This window comes from Monodon monoceros, unplaced genomic scaffold (assembly GCF_005190385.1).
Source record: "Monodon monoceros isolate NGI ecotype Baffin Bay Population unplaced genomic scaffold, NGI_Narwhal_1 Super_Scaffold_16, whole genome shotgun sequence".
Classification (NCBI taxonomy): Eukaryota; Metazoa; Chordata; class Mammalia; order Artiodactyla; family Monodontidae; genus Monodon; species Monodon monoceros.
This window is the reverse complement of record NW_021703772.1, coordinates 38,153,107-38,165,999: the sequence shown is the minus strand read 5'-3', so window position 1 is coordinate 38,165,999 and position 12,893 is coordinate 38,153,107. Positions and strand designations below refer to the sequence as shown.

The window sequence follows — 12,893 nt, the reverse complement described above, 5'->3', positions numbered from 1 at the left end:
CAAAAACCATTCACAATCACATATAGCAGCTTCAAAACAGTGTCTGTTAGGAGTTAGAAAGACACGGTAGCACCCTCTAAAGCTGACCCAACAGCAGATGGGGTGTGTGCGTGTGTGTAGCTAACTGCCGAGTTCTTCTGAGGATTATTTTTGGCACTGACTGAATTTCATTTCCCTTGGGCTGATTTTCTAGTAATTTTTCTGTGCACAGGAAATTTGGCTGATACATAAAATCAAATAATTTTAAAAATAAAAGGAAGCTTATAGTTTATCTCATAGGATACTGTGATGTTCAGATATGAGAGCACCTGGAGTCCAGGGTGGAATTAGGCAGGAGTTTGTGCAGGGCATAAGGAGTCATTTGAGAAAGGATTTAAATTATACATTAAAAAGGGAATACTCAATTGTCTGGGATCTCAAGAACATCACAGGCAGGATGTTTGCGCCTTGTTTCCCCTAGTGTATCACGCTCAGCACAAATAAACCAAGGGTGAAGCTACACTCTCATCTGTTTATCCCAGTGTTTCTTAAACTTAATGTACATATGAGTCACTTGGAGATTCTGTTTTAAAAAGCAGATTCTGATTCAGTTTGGGAGTGGGACCCAAGATTCTGCATTTCTGACCATCTCCTGAGCGATGTTAGTGATGCTGGTCAGTCAAGTGCACTTTGAGAAGCAAGGATTTTATCCTTCCCGAGGACTATGCTCCGTGGAGAAACCCCTGAACCTGAAGATGACAGAGCTTACTGTTCTGGTGGCTTTCATGAGTTGTGGTAACCTGCTGCCTTGATGGTACACTCAGAAAGGAGTAGGAGAGAGACTCAATGGACTCTATGTTTGTAATTGTTCTATCACTACCTTTTTACTTTCTTTTTTCCTATTATTATCCCCCTCCTGGATTCACTTCATGTCTAACCTAACCCAGAGCATCACTTAACCACCCTCTGCCAGTGCTGTCGACTTCCTGAACTCTTGTCTTTCAATCCTACTCTGCTTATAAACGTCCAACCCTGGGTCAATATAGTCTGGCTCTGAGCTCTGACACCAGTGTATCTGAGCACTGCTGGAGAAAATGACACAGTCACTTGAATTACTGTTCAGAAATACTTTTATATGTTTCTGGTCAACTCCCTCTCCTAGTCCTCAAACCACCTCTTTTTAGGCTGCCTACACCATCTTTTCTTTCTCTTTTAGCAGATTATCAGTACATAATTTTATCTTCATATTCACAGTGATAATTTTGATTTTCAGGTGCACATTCTTTCAACTCTTCATTTCCAGGTTCATTATCTCCATCCAGTCCTAATTCAGTTAATACATCTGAAGTGCTTGGAACAATGCTTGGCACATAGTAAGCATTAATATTATTACGATGTCGTTAGAGGACATCAAAAGCAAATCCCTCTAGTTGTGTTTTAGTTCCCATTCCTTCCTTTCTCTTCAGGAAATTAGTTCTATCAGGTTAAAGTCTCTGTCAATCTCTCTAATTCTTTTCTCTCTCCCCTGAAACATATAAGTATGCTTAGATCTTATTAATTTTATTTTTTCTTCCAGTTTTATTGAGATATAATTGACACAGCAATTTTAAGTTTAAGGTGTACCCCATAATTACATATATCATGAAATGATTTCCACAATAAGTTTAGTGAACATCCATCATCTCATATAGATACAAAATTAAATAGAAAAAAGTGTTTTTCCTGTGATGAGAACTTTTAGGATTTACTCTCTTAACAACTTTCATAGGTAACATACAGCAGTGTTCATTATATTTATCATGTTGTATGTTATATCGCTAGTACTTATATTTATAACTGGAAGTTTATACCTTTTGACTACTTTTGTCCAATTCCCCTTTCCTGTACCCCAGCCTCTGGTAACCACAAATCTGGTCTCTTCTTCTGTGCGTTTGTTTTTGAAGTATAATTGATCTACAACACTATGTTAGTTCCTGATGTACAACATAGTGATTTGATATTTCTATACATTTCAAAATGATCACCACGATAAGTCTAGTTACCATCTCTACCATACAAAGACATTATGTTATTATTGACTATATTCCCTACATTGTACATTTCATACCTGTGGCTCATTTATTTTGTAACTGGAAGTTTGTACCTCTTAATCCCCCTCACCTATTTCTCTTATCCTTGCACCCCACCTCCCCTCTGGCAACCACTTGTTTGTTCTCTGTATTTGTGATTCTGTGTTTTGTTATGTTTGTTCATTTGTTTTGCTTTTTTAGATTCCATATAAATGAAATCATACAGTATTTGTCTTTCTCTGTCTGACTTATTTCACTTAGCATAATATCCTCTGGGTCCATCCATGTTGTTGCAAATGGCAAGATTTCATTCTTTTTATGGTTAATATTCCATTACATATATATATATACATATATATATACACACACACATACATGTGTGTGTGTGTATCACAACTTCTTTATCCATTCATCTATTGATGGGAACTTGGGTTGCTTCCATATCTTGGCTACTGTAAATAATGGTGCAATGATCATAGGGGTACATATAAATTTTTGAATTCGTGTTTTTGTTTTCTTTGGATAAATACCCAGGAGTGGAATTGCCAGATCATAGGGTGGTTCTATTTTTATTTTTTGAGGAACCTCTATACTGTTTTCCATAGTGGTTGCACCAATTTACATTCCTACCAACAGTACCACAACCTCACCAATACTTGTTTGTTGTCTTTTTGATAATAGCCATTCTGACAGATGTGATATCTCTTTGTAGTTTTGATTTGCATTAGCTTTGATTAAAATAAAAAGAAAAATCCTCCCTGCAACTATTGCCTGTAACTCTTCTCATCTCCGTCAGGGTTTTTAAAGGTGTGGCTTTTTAAACTTAAATTCATGAAACTTTCATAAAGGAAATGACCATATTATAATTATTTGACAATCACCTGTCGACTGAAATATTTAATAAATTCATTAATATATCAGTTTTTTAGGAAATCTTTTAGATTTGCTTAAGCTCCCCTTGGCTTTTGTCTGTTTTATTTACAGGAGGCAAAAACTGTCCTCTCAACACATGGTAACCACCCCCGTATTATCTAGTTTTGAATACAGGAAGAAAGAATCATGCTGTTTGGTGTGGGAATATATTTTCTTTCTAAAATTAATTTCAATAAATTATACTGATCTCAATGTACTACACTCACACTATAGGTTTTTTTTTTAACATCTTTATTGGGGTATAATTGCTTTACAATGGTGTGTTAGTTTCTGCTTTATAACAAGTGAATCAGTTATACATATACATATGTTCCCATATCTCTTCCCTCTTGCATCTCCCTCCCTCCCACCCTCCCTATCCCACCCCCACACTATAGGCTTTTAAATAAGCTTTATTTCCTCTCTTTCTTAAAAAATATGTATATAATAGATTGGCTCTTAGAAACTAAGATTTATTCCCCTCAATTGGTTTAAAACTTTTTCTCAAACGTGTTAGTTTTTACCTCCTAGTACCTTATATGTAATAGGCATTCAATAATATTTGTATTTTTTGTTTGTTTGTTTTTTCGGTATGCGGGCCTCTCACTGTCGTGGCCTCTCCCGTTGCGGAGCACAGGCTCCAGACGCGCAGGCTCAGCGGCCATGGCTCACGGGTCCAGCCGCTCCGCGGCATGTGGGATCCTCCCGGACCGGGGCACGAACCCGTGTTCCCTGCATTGGCAGGTGGACTCTCAACCACTGCGCCACCAGGGAAGCTCCAAAAAGATGAATGTGGTTTTTTGGGGGGTTTTTTGTTTTTTTTCCGGACGCGCAGGCTCAGCGGCCATGGCTCACGGGACCAGCCGCTCCGCGGCATGTGGGCTCTTCCCCGACCGGGGCACGAACCCGTGTCCCCTGCATTGGCAGGCAGACTCTCAACCACTGCGCCACCAGGGAAGCCCTGTTTTTAATTTACTTGACAATAACTCAGATTCTATGAATTACAGTCATAAAACCTCACCTTCTTCTTTGATGCTTCAAAGCTTAAAAAGAAAACATAATGCCAGCAACTCTGTGGCTGCCAGCTCTGTTTCCAAGGAAACAGAGAATAGATCATCAAAAACAAAGTAAGGATTTTCAACCTGATCACCCTTTTTTCACCAGTTCAGTCTCCATTGCTGCAAAATGAAAGGCAACATAAACTCAGCCTTGCAATTCAGATTCTTGATTCTGTTTGTGCGTCTCTTGCTATTAAAAGCAGGCAAAAAATTTAATCTCTTAGGTTACATGTTGGTTTTCTCCTAGAGAGTTAAACTCGTTCACAAGGATGAAGAATACCTTTTGAATATAAAGTACTATGTACATTTGCTGAATAACAATATGTTTTTGCATCAAAACTGTCAAATGTTTAAATTATTGATTTCAGATTTAACATTTCTTGGGAATAATATAAGTAAGTAATGAGAATTTCTAAGAAAAGGATAAAGACTTATAGGATGAAATGTTTTATTTAAAGAAATAAGAAAGACAGAGAGGACAGGATTAAAAAAATGATAGGAGTCAAGGGGGAAATAATTGGATTTCCATTCAACAGAGCAAAATACCATTATAACATTGTTCTTTGTTCTACATATTTGTATCTACTGTGGATAAAAATCATGATCTGGAACAATATAGATAGCTATAGATAACAAAATTTTGATTTAGCATTGTCGTATTACCTAGTGGTGCTATGTGTTTTATAAAAGCAGTATTCCTCTCGAATCAACACATTTTGCATCTTATATTTACACAGCGTTATGTGTTAATTATATCTCAATAAAGCTGGGGGAATAAAAAGCAGTATTCCTCTATTTAAAAATGTAGTTAAAGCCAGAGGATTCTCTTTGGGGTGAAGTGCACAATAGAAATTTGCTTTAATGGAAGTACAGTTTAAGAGGCTTTAGATGGCATATTAATATTTTCAGATAATGAATACTGAAATTCAGATAATAGCTCTAATGGGAACGAATGATTCATATCATTGTTTGGGGCCTTCCTTACATCAGTTTTCTACTTATATGTCTATTTCCCCCAAAGGATTCCAGTTTTTCAAAGGCATGGCCTATACAAGGGTCTTGATCATTTTTAATACCTACGCTCAGTACAGGGCCTAGTAATTGGAGGTATTCTTCCATAAGTGTTTTTGAATAAATATTTTTTATTTATTTACTAATACCCTATATTTTATATAAAGGTTTTAGCCACATTTGGGTCTTTTACTATGAAATGCAGAATTTGTGGTATTCAAACACATTTTAATTGTAAACGCTAATAGCCAAAGTACACTACTTTTTGTAAAACAACTCTTAATATTTGAAAAAGTTTTTGAAAAAGACTTGGAGAATAAAATGTTAATCCAGAAATTTACCTTAGCTAACATAAAAGTCTTTATATTAAAAGAGAATACAGTACCAACATGTGAAACAAACATGTACTTATCTTGAGAACAGTAAGGCACATAGGAAAAGATGGTGAGTTTTGGCTAAAGGACATGTTCATATATTTAAGCAAAGTATGGAACTTGATAAGACCTATAGAAATATTAGCAAAGGATCTGGAAATGTGTCCTCATCTGTATGTTGAGGAGGATGGACTAAATCAGGAGTCAGCAAACTTTCTGTAAAAGGCCAGATAATATTTTCAGCCTTGTGGGCCGTAAAGTCTCTGTCACAACTACTCAACTCTTCTGTTGTAACATGAATGGGCCTATAGACAATATAGGTAAATGAATAAGTGTAGCTGTGTTCTAATAAAACTTTATTTATAAACACAGGCAGTGGGCCAGATTTGGCCTCTTGGCCATAGTTTGCTGATCCCTGGGCTAGAAGGTTCTAATTCAATATTCCAGATTCAATATTCTATACCTGTGAATATTAACATTGGCCAATGCAGATTTTCTGATTTTCCAAACTCATTAGACATTGGTCAAGAACTGTGATTAATGGTGAGATAGCAGACAAACTTAGGTGTTAAGTGTTATTTGAACTTTAGCTAAATGTGTGTCAATTTAACCAGAGTTCTCTCTATTCAATATCACCATGCATATATATATGAAATATTGTGACGCTGCTTGATATAGTATTATGACTAATCTTATTAATAGATCCATTTTAAATAACTACCTAATATATTTTATGAAGTGTATTCAAACATATGGATATAAGAAATCTCTCTAAGGAACTTTAAGGCAAAATAAATACCATTTGTTTTTATGACTCTTAAGTTTCCTCTTAGAGGGATAGGGACCAAAGTAATAGCCACTCATATGCTAGGTCATTTATAGAGCAGTATCAGAAACCTAACCCTGCACAAAGTTCCACTGTTGCCTTTCTTACCATGAGTGTCTCATCTACAAAATTCTTAATGCATACCCCTCCTGGTCCTGGTGATAGACTACCGAGATAAAAAATCACGTTTAAATATTTTTTATGCTAAAAACAGGGTGAGCAGAGGGTTTCTATTGAACTCGAGGGACAAACTCCTGTTTAAGATAATCTCAGTAAATGGGAGATGATGCTGGAAGCAAACTGACATTTCTAGGAAGAATTGTTATAGGTATCTTGTTTTCCTTGATTAGTTAGCTTTTTAATGCTAAATTACTTATGACCTGATAAGAAGCAAGAGGGAGTTTCTAAGGAGTCCAAACTTCAAAATGAACTTTTCTCAACTAATAGCTTAATGTAAGGAGGCCTGTTTCCGTTTTTATCTCTGACTCACAATTTCTATGACTTGGGAAATTAATTTTTTTGAGCCTCAGTTTCCTCATCTGAAAAATAGGAAGAATAATTCTACTCTGGGGATTGCTGGGAAGATTACAAATATCTGTATAAAGTGCCTGATATGTAATAGGCACTCAAAAAAATGTAACTAGTATTACTATGAGCTTCATAACACTTGGCTATTTAGAAAAACTAGTACTAGCCCCAGTAAAGTCAAAGAGACTTTCCTGGCACCAAAAGAAAAATAAAAAAGAAAGACTAATGGTACACAACTAACAGAACATAAGGACCACCATCTTTCTATCTGTCAAAGAGGCTAACATGATGTATGGCACCACACTGACATTCAGAAATAGAAACTTAATAAAAGGAGGTGGGAAGTGAGTACACTTTACTTACAGGCAGCAGAAAGATGCACCATCTTTTAGTATTTTTAGGAGCTAGGGAGTCTCCCCAAGGGAAGCACATTTCCCCAAGTGAAGGCACAGAGTTTCTGTGGACAGTTGATTTTGGACCCCTGTCACACCTATGGTCCAAGGCAGCTGTCCAGCATGTGTCTGTTTTTCTGTTTAGTGGCTCTTCCTAAAGCTGTGTGGACACTTTTTCCCTCTGCTACTGCAAGGCTTACTGCAAACCTACAGCTGCTGTTATGCTTAAGCCCTCTCTGCTGGGCACTTGCCAGCTGCTAAAGCCCTGCTTCAAAGACCCCAAGAAATGAAACACATGGGAAGATCCCAGGCTCACTTTGCTGGATGTCAAAAGAGGCCAGTGCCGAGATAGGTACACAGAAAGAGTCCCTGGCTCTGCTGTTCTTAAAACCCTCAATTCAAAGAGTCACATTATAAAGCCTCTAGGAACTCTCCTCTGAGAGGGTCTGCGTGACTAACACCCATTTAGTTCTTTGAACAGAGCCAGAGCCAGCAGACTGTCTGGGAGGGGTTAGCCTGATTTTCAGTCTATCTTTTCCTGTGTCTTGTGGGTGGGTCACATGCCATGAGCTTTAGGCAGACAGGTATGTACTGGTACCCGTGTCTGCTCAGTCTAGCCCAACATCTCCTACTCCAGTGCTCCTGACTTACCCTGATGCCTAGCCGGATGGAAGATAACGGATCCTCTTTTCTCACAACTGGTGCTGAGATGGGTCCCTTCAAGCAGTTCGTGAAAAGAATCCAAAAAGTAGGGGCAAGACTGAGGTCAGACACTGAGGAGGTGACAAGGGGCCAAAGTGTAGTCAGTAAAAGCAGGGTGAGGAACAGAACAGAGTCAAGGAGCCAACACAACAACCAGAGGCTCCAAGGCTGAACAGAAGAAAAGGAGAGGGCCAGAGTCTAAGGGACAAAATGAAGACGATTCCTGGGGGCTCCTGGCAGAGAGACAAGAGCACGGGAACTGAAAATATAGGTAAGTTGATTATAGAGACTCGCACTGTGGTCAGATGCCAGCATGCCTTGGAGGCCCTAGATATGCCCCTATGGGCCTGCCTTTTACCCCTCCTCATCCATACCTACCTGTCCATCGTAAATATAGGGAGCACTCATGGATTAATGGTGCTGATATCATGTGTAAAAGTGGGTGATGGTCCCCAAACAGATATCTGTACACCCATGTTCATGTAAGCATTATTCACAGTAACGAAAAGTGGAAGCAACCCAAGTGTCCACTGACAGATGAATGGATAAACAAAATATGGTGTGTGTGTACACAATATATGTGTTTCTACAATGGAATATTATTCAGCCTTAAAAAGTAAGGAAATTCTGACACCTGCTACAACACAGACGAACCTTGAAGACATTATGTGAAATGAGAGAAGCCAGTCACAAAAAGATTAATACCATATGATTCCACTTACATGAGGTTCCTAGAGTAGTCAAATTCATAGCAGTAGAAAGCAGAATGTGGTTACCAGGGGTTGGGAGGGGGGAAGAGTACTCTGTAATGAGTACAGAGTTTCAGTTTTTCAAGATGAAAAGAGTTCTGGAGATGAATGGTGGTGATGGTTGCATGACAATGTGAATGTATTTAATGCTACTGAACTGTACATTAAAAAATGGTTACAAAAAAAAGGTTAAGATAGTAAATTTTATGTTGTATGTATTTTACCACAATTTTTTAAAGGGAGTGATTGCCTTGGAGGATTATCACTTTTCATAGCAATGGGTAACTGGTGTGAATTAGATATGAATCCTGTCCTCAAAGCATTTTCAGTTTAGTGAGAAATCAAATGATTCTTGTTCTCAGGAAAGAGAAAGTATCGAAAGATAGTTTCAGGATGTTTTAGAATCGCTTACAAATGGAAGTGTCTTCCTTTTGGCACCACCAAGAAGCCAGTACTTTGCTGTCAAAATGATAGCTTCCGAAGGAGTAATTAAGAGTACACCTTACTATGAAAAAGAACAGGAGAGGGAAAGGAGGCAGGTTAGGATAGTGTGTCATGAAGAATGCAATGTGCTCAGGAAAAATCTGAAAAGAAAAATAGAGGAAAGGGGGAAATGAAGATAACAGAAGTGAAAAGTAGAAAGCAACATAAAATCTGAAGAAAAAGAAGAAAATGTAGCCGTAGCTCTCTACTGAAGTCTGTGAACCCTCAGCAACAAGCATGACAACAAGGACCATGGAACTTTAAGGCACGATAATCTGTCGGCAGAAGAGCTCAACAGAGAAGAGACTGTGGAACAAAACAGGACTAGAGAGAGAAACTGAGCATGGACCTCAGCCCCCCTCAACCTGTGAGCTGTTGTCACCCTCTGTAGGAGAAAGGAGGCCTAAACAACGTCTATATGCTTTCTCTAGAACAGTGCTCCAACTTTTGTGTGCATCAGGATCCTCTGGAAGGCTTGTTAAAATAGAGATTGCTATGCCCACACCCAGAGATTTTTCTTTAGTAGATCTCGGTTAGGAACTGAACATTTGCATTTCTAACAAGTTCCCAGGTGATGCCAGATGCTATTGGTTTGGGGACCACACTATAAGAACCATGGCTCTAGAATTAAAGAGGTATAGAATATTAGTGATTGGTTGCATACAGTTTTTTTTTAATGCTTTAAAAGGAAGGCCCAAAGCAAGAACTGTAGTAAGGGACCGAAAATATTTAAATCCAGGTAGACCTTGTCTACCATTTGGTCTCTTAATGCAGTAGTTAAGAGTGTAAACTCTTGAGTCAGACAGACTAGGACTGTGTCACTTTCTAGCAGTGTGTCTTTGGGCAAGTTTCTTAACCTTTATGACCCCCTATTACAGGTATTTTACAGATACTTCCCTCACCTGTAAAGTTAGAATAATATAGCACCAACCCAATGAGGTTGTGGAAAGATAAAATTGTTAATACATGTACAAGGACTTAGCACAGTACCATGGCACGTGGAAAATGCAGCAGGCATTTGTTTTGGGCAACCTTGCATCCATCTCTGCTATTTTTGTGCCAGTTGCAATTACCTCTCCACTACTGTGTATAGCCTTTTGAAATCTGAATCTTAGGAACAAAGCCAAGATAATAAACTACCACAATGATCCTCCCAATTTACCATGGAAACCGTTTCATCCTGTGGCTGGTAATTTGTAGGCAAACATATAAGGATATAAATTGTCTTTATGGAAATGTTTAATCCTTGAGTACTCCCTCCAGTGGTTACTAGAGAAGGAGAACAATAAATCAGGAGGTTTCCTGAGTGAATTAATTAGTTTTAAATTGCAATATTATTCAGTATCTTGTATTCATAGTACTGGGCTAGAAGTGTTCAAGTGAAGCAAAGGGTTTCTGTCCTTTAATTTGTGATGAAAAGCTGAAACCAGCTGATAGTATGAAATGCAATTTTTAAAATTACCTGTAAACTCAATAAAGATTATTAAATTGGGAAGAGAATAGTTTTAAGTTCAACACAACAAATGACTAATTTTAGTTCTCTTCTGTTAGAGGGTGTACTTATAGTAGTTGGGAAATGATCAGTTTAATCATTTCTCTTAAATATGCAGTCCTCCCCCAAAATGCACCAGGAATTGGTTGCAGGACACCCGGAGGATACCAAAATCTGTGATGCTCAAGTCCCTTACAGTCAGCAAGGTTGGTTGAATCCGCGGATGCGGAACCCACAGATAAGGAGGGCTGACTGTATCACGAGGGAACACTCTGGGTCAAGGCTTCAAGGCTAGTTTATATGCTATAAACTTTTAGAGGAATGCACACCTTTGCCCCCTACACCTGCCCCTTAATCCCGTAAGAAAACGAGCACTGATGTGGTTCCATTACATAAGTGCACTTCCCAGGGATACACAAGCAGGCTATGGTGTTCTAAGGGTTGGAGTTGTTGGGGATTTTTTTGCTTTTTTAAAAATGGCTCCTCTTTTTATTATGTCTTTTGGATGGCTTCATGTGTAGCAGATAGCTTTCACTGCTACCTGTAATACTTTCCTTCTTTCCTTGGGAACTGTCTTTTCTCTTCCACATAGCCCTATCCTTCAGGGAGGCCAGTCCCAGCTCCAACTCTGTGAAGGAAGGGGATGGGGTGTATTTCTTATCTTAGATTGGCATGTGACAAGGGCTTGTGACACAATTCTGGCTATGATGAGATGAGGGGAAGTCTGCTGGGGACACTTCCTCACTCTTTTTTTTTAACATCTTTATTGGAGTATAATTGCTTTACAATAGTGTGTTAGTTTCTGCTTCATAACAAAGTGAATCAGCTATGCATATACATATATCCCCATATCTCCTCCCTCTTGCGTCTCCCTCCCACCCTCCCTATCCCACCCCTCTAGGTGGTCACAAAGCACCGAGCTGGTCTCCCTGTGCTATGCGGCTGCTTCCCACTAGCTAGCTATTTTACCTTTGGTAGTGTATATATGTCCATGCCACTCTCTCACTTCGTCCCAGCTTACCCTCCCCCTCCCCCCATGTCCTCAAGTCCATTCTCTACGTCTGCATCTTTATTCCTGTCCTGCCCCTATTCCTCACGCTTTAAAAGGGCACACAAGAATGAAATGAGCTCTTCATCTGCTGGGCTTGTTTATGTCTGCATCTGAACTGGGATAAGAGGCAGCCATCCTGTAACCAGGAAGGGAGCTAGCCTAAAAGATGCAAGGTTAGAAGGATATAAAAGTCCCAACAGCTTGGTGATGTCACTGAGCTGCTGAACTCAGTAGCCCTAGAGGCACCCTTCCTCAGGACTCCTTGTTAAGATAGTAAAATTCCCCTATTGCTTTACCTATTTTAAGTTAGATTTTTGTTACTTGTACACAACATTATCCTAACAGTCATCTATATGATACCAATCCTTGACTGGGTGAAGTATTCAAAGAGACTGGTATTCTCAAACCCAGTGTGGTGGTCACTTTTGCTCCAGTCGGCATTTCACCTGAAGTCAGTCTGTTGAAATGCACCATGAAGCTTTGAGTGAAGCTCTTCCTGGGGACAGTGTGGACTTCTAGATGTCCACATTTATCAATGTCAAGAACATGCCTGTCAAAGATGTTCATTGTGGCAATGTGGCTGGTGACAGCAAACATGGCCCACAATGGAAGCAGCTGACTTCACAGCCCAGGTGATCACCTGAACCACCCAGGCCAAATCAGTGCTGGACTGTCCCACAGCTCAATTGCTTGCAGGTTTGCTGAGCTGAAGGAGAAGATTAGCTGTCGTTCTAGGAAAAAGATGGAATATGGTCCCCAAGTCTTGAAATCTGATGATCCTGCCATCATTGATATGGTTCCTGGCAAGCCCACACGTGTCGAGAGCTTCTCTGACTATCCTCCTCTGAGTCGTCTTCCTATTGGTGACATGAGACAGATGGTTTCTGTGAGCGTCACCAAAGAAGTGGACAAGAAGGCGGTTGGTGCTTGCAGGGTCACCTGCCTGCTCAGGAAGCTCAGAAGGCTAAATGAATATCATCCCTATACCTGCCACCCTGTCTTAGTCAGTGGTGGGGGATGGTCTCAGAACTGATTGTCTCAATTGGCCACTTAAGTGAAAGGCTGATTAATGATACAGATGCATTGTAAAACCTTCAGAAGAAAAGGAGAATGTGTTGTGGACCATTTATTTTTTTTGTGCGTATGTGTGTGGCAGTTTTAAGTTATTATTTCTAAAATCAATGCTCTGTAATGGAAACAACCTATTGAAAATCGTTACAGAATTTTGGGACCCATTAAAACAGAGTTTAAAGAGAAAAAAAAAATT

At 39.2% G+C, this 12,893-nt stretch overlaps 1 pseudogene; it reads left to right on the top strand.

The window, feature by feature from the left end:
- Positions 1-638: 638 nt before the first annotated feature.
- Positions 639-12,598, top strand: LOC114896556 (annotated as a pseudogene).
- The last annotated feature ends 295 nt before the right edge of the window (positions 12,599-12,893 follow it).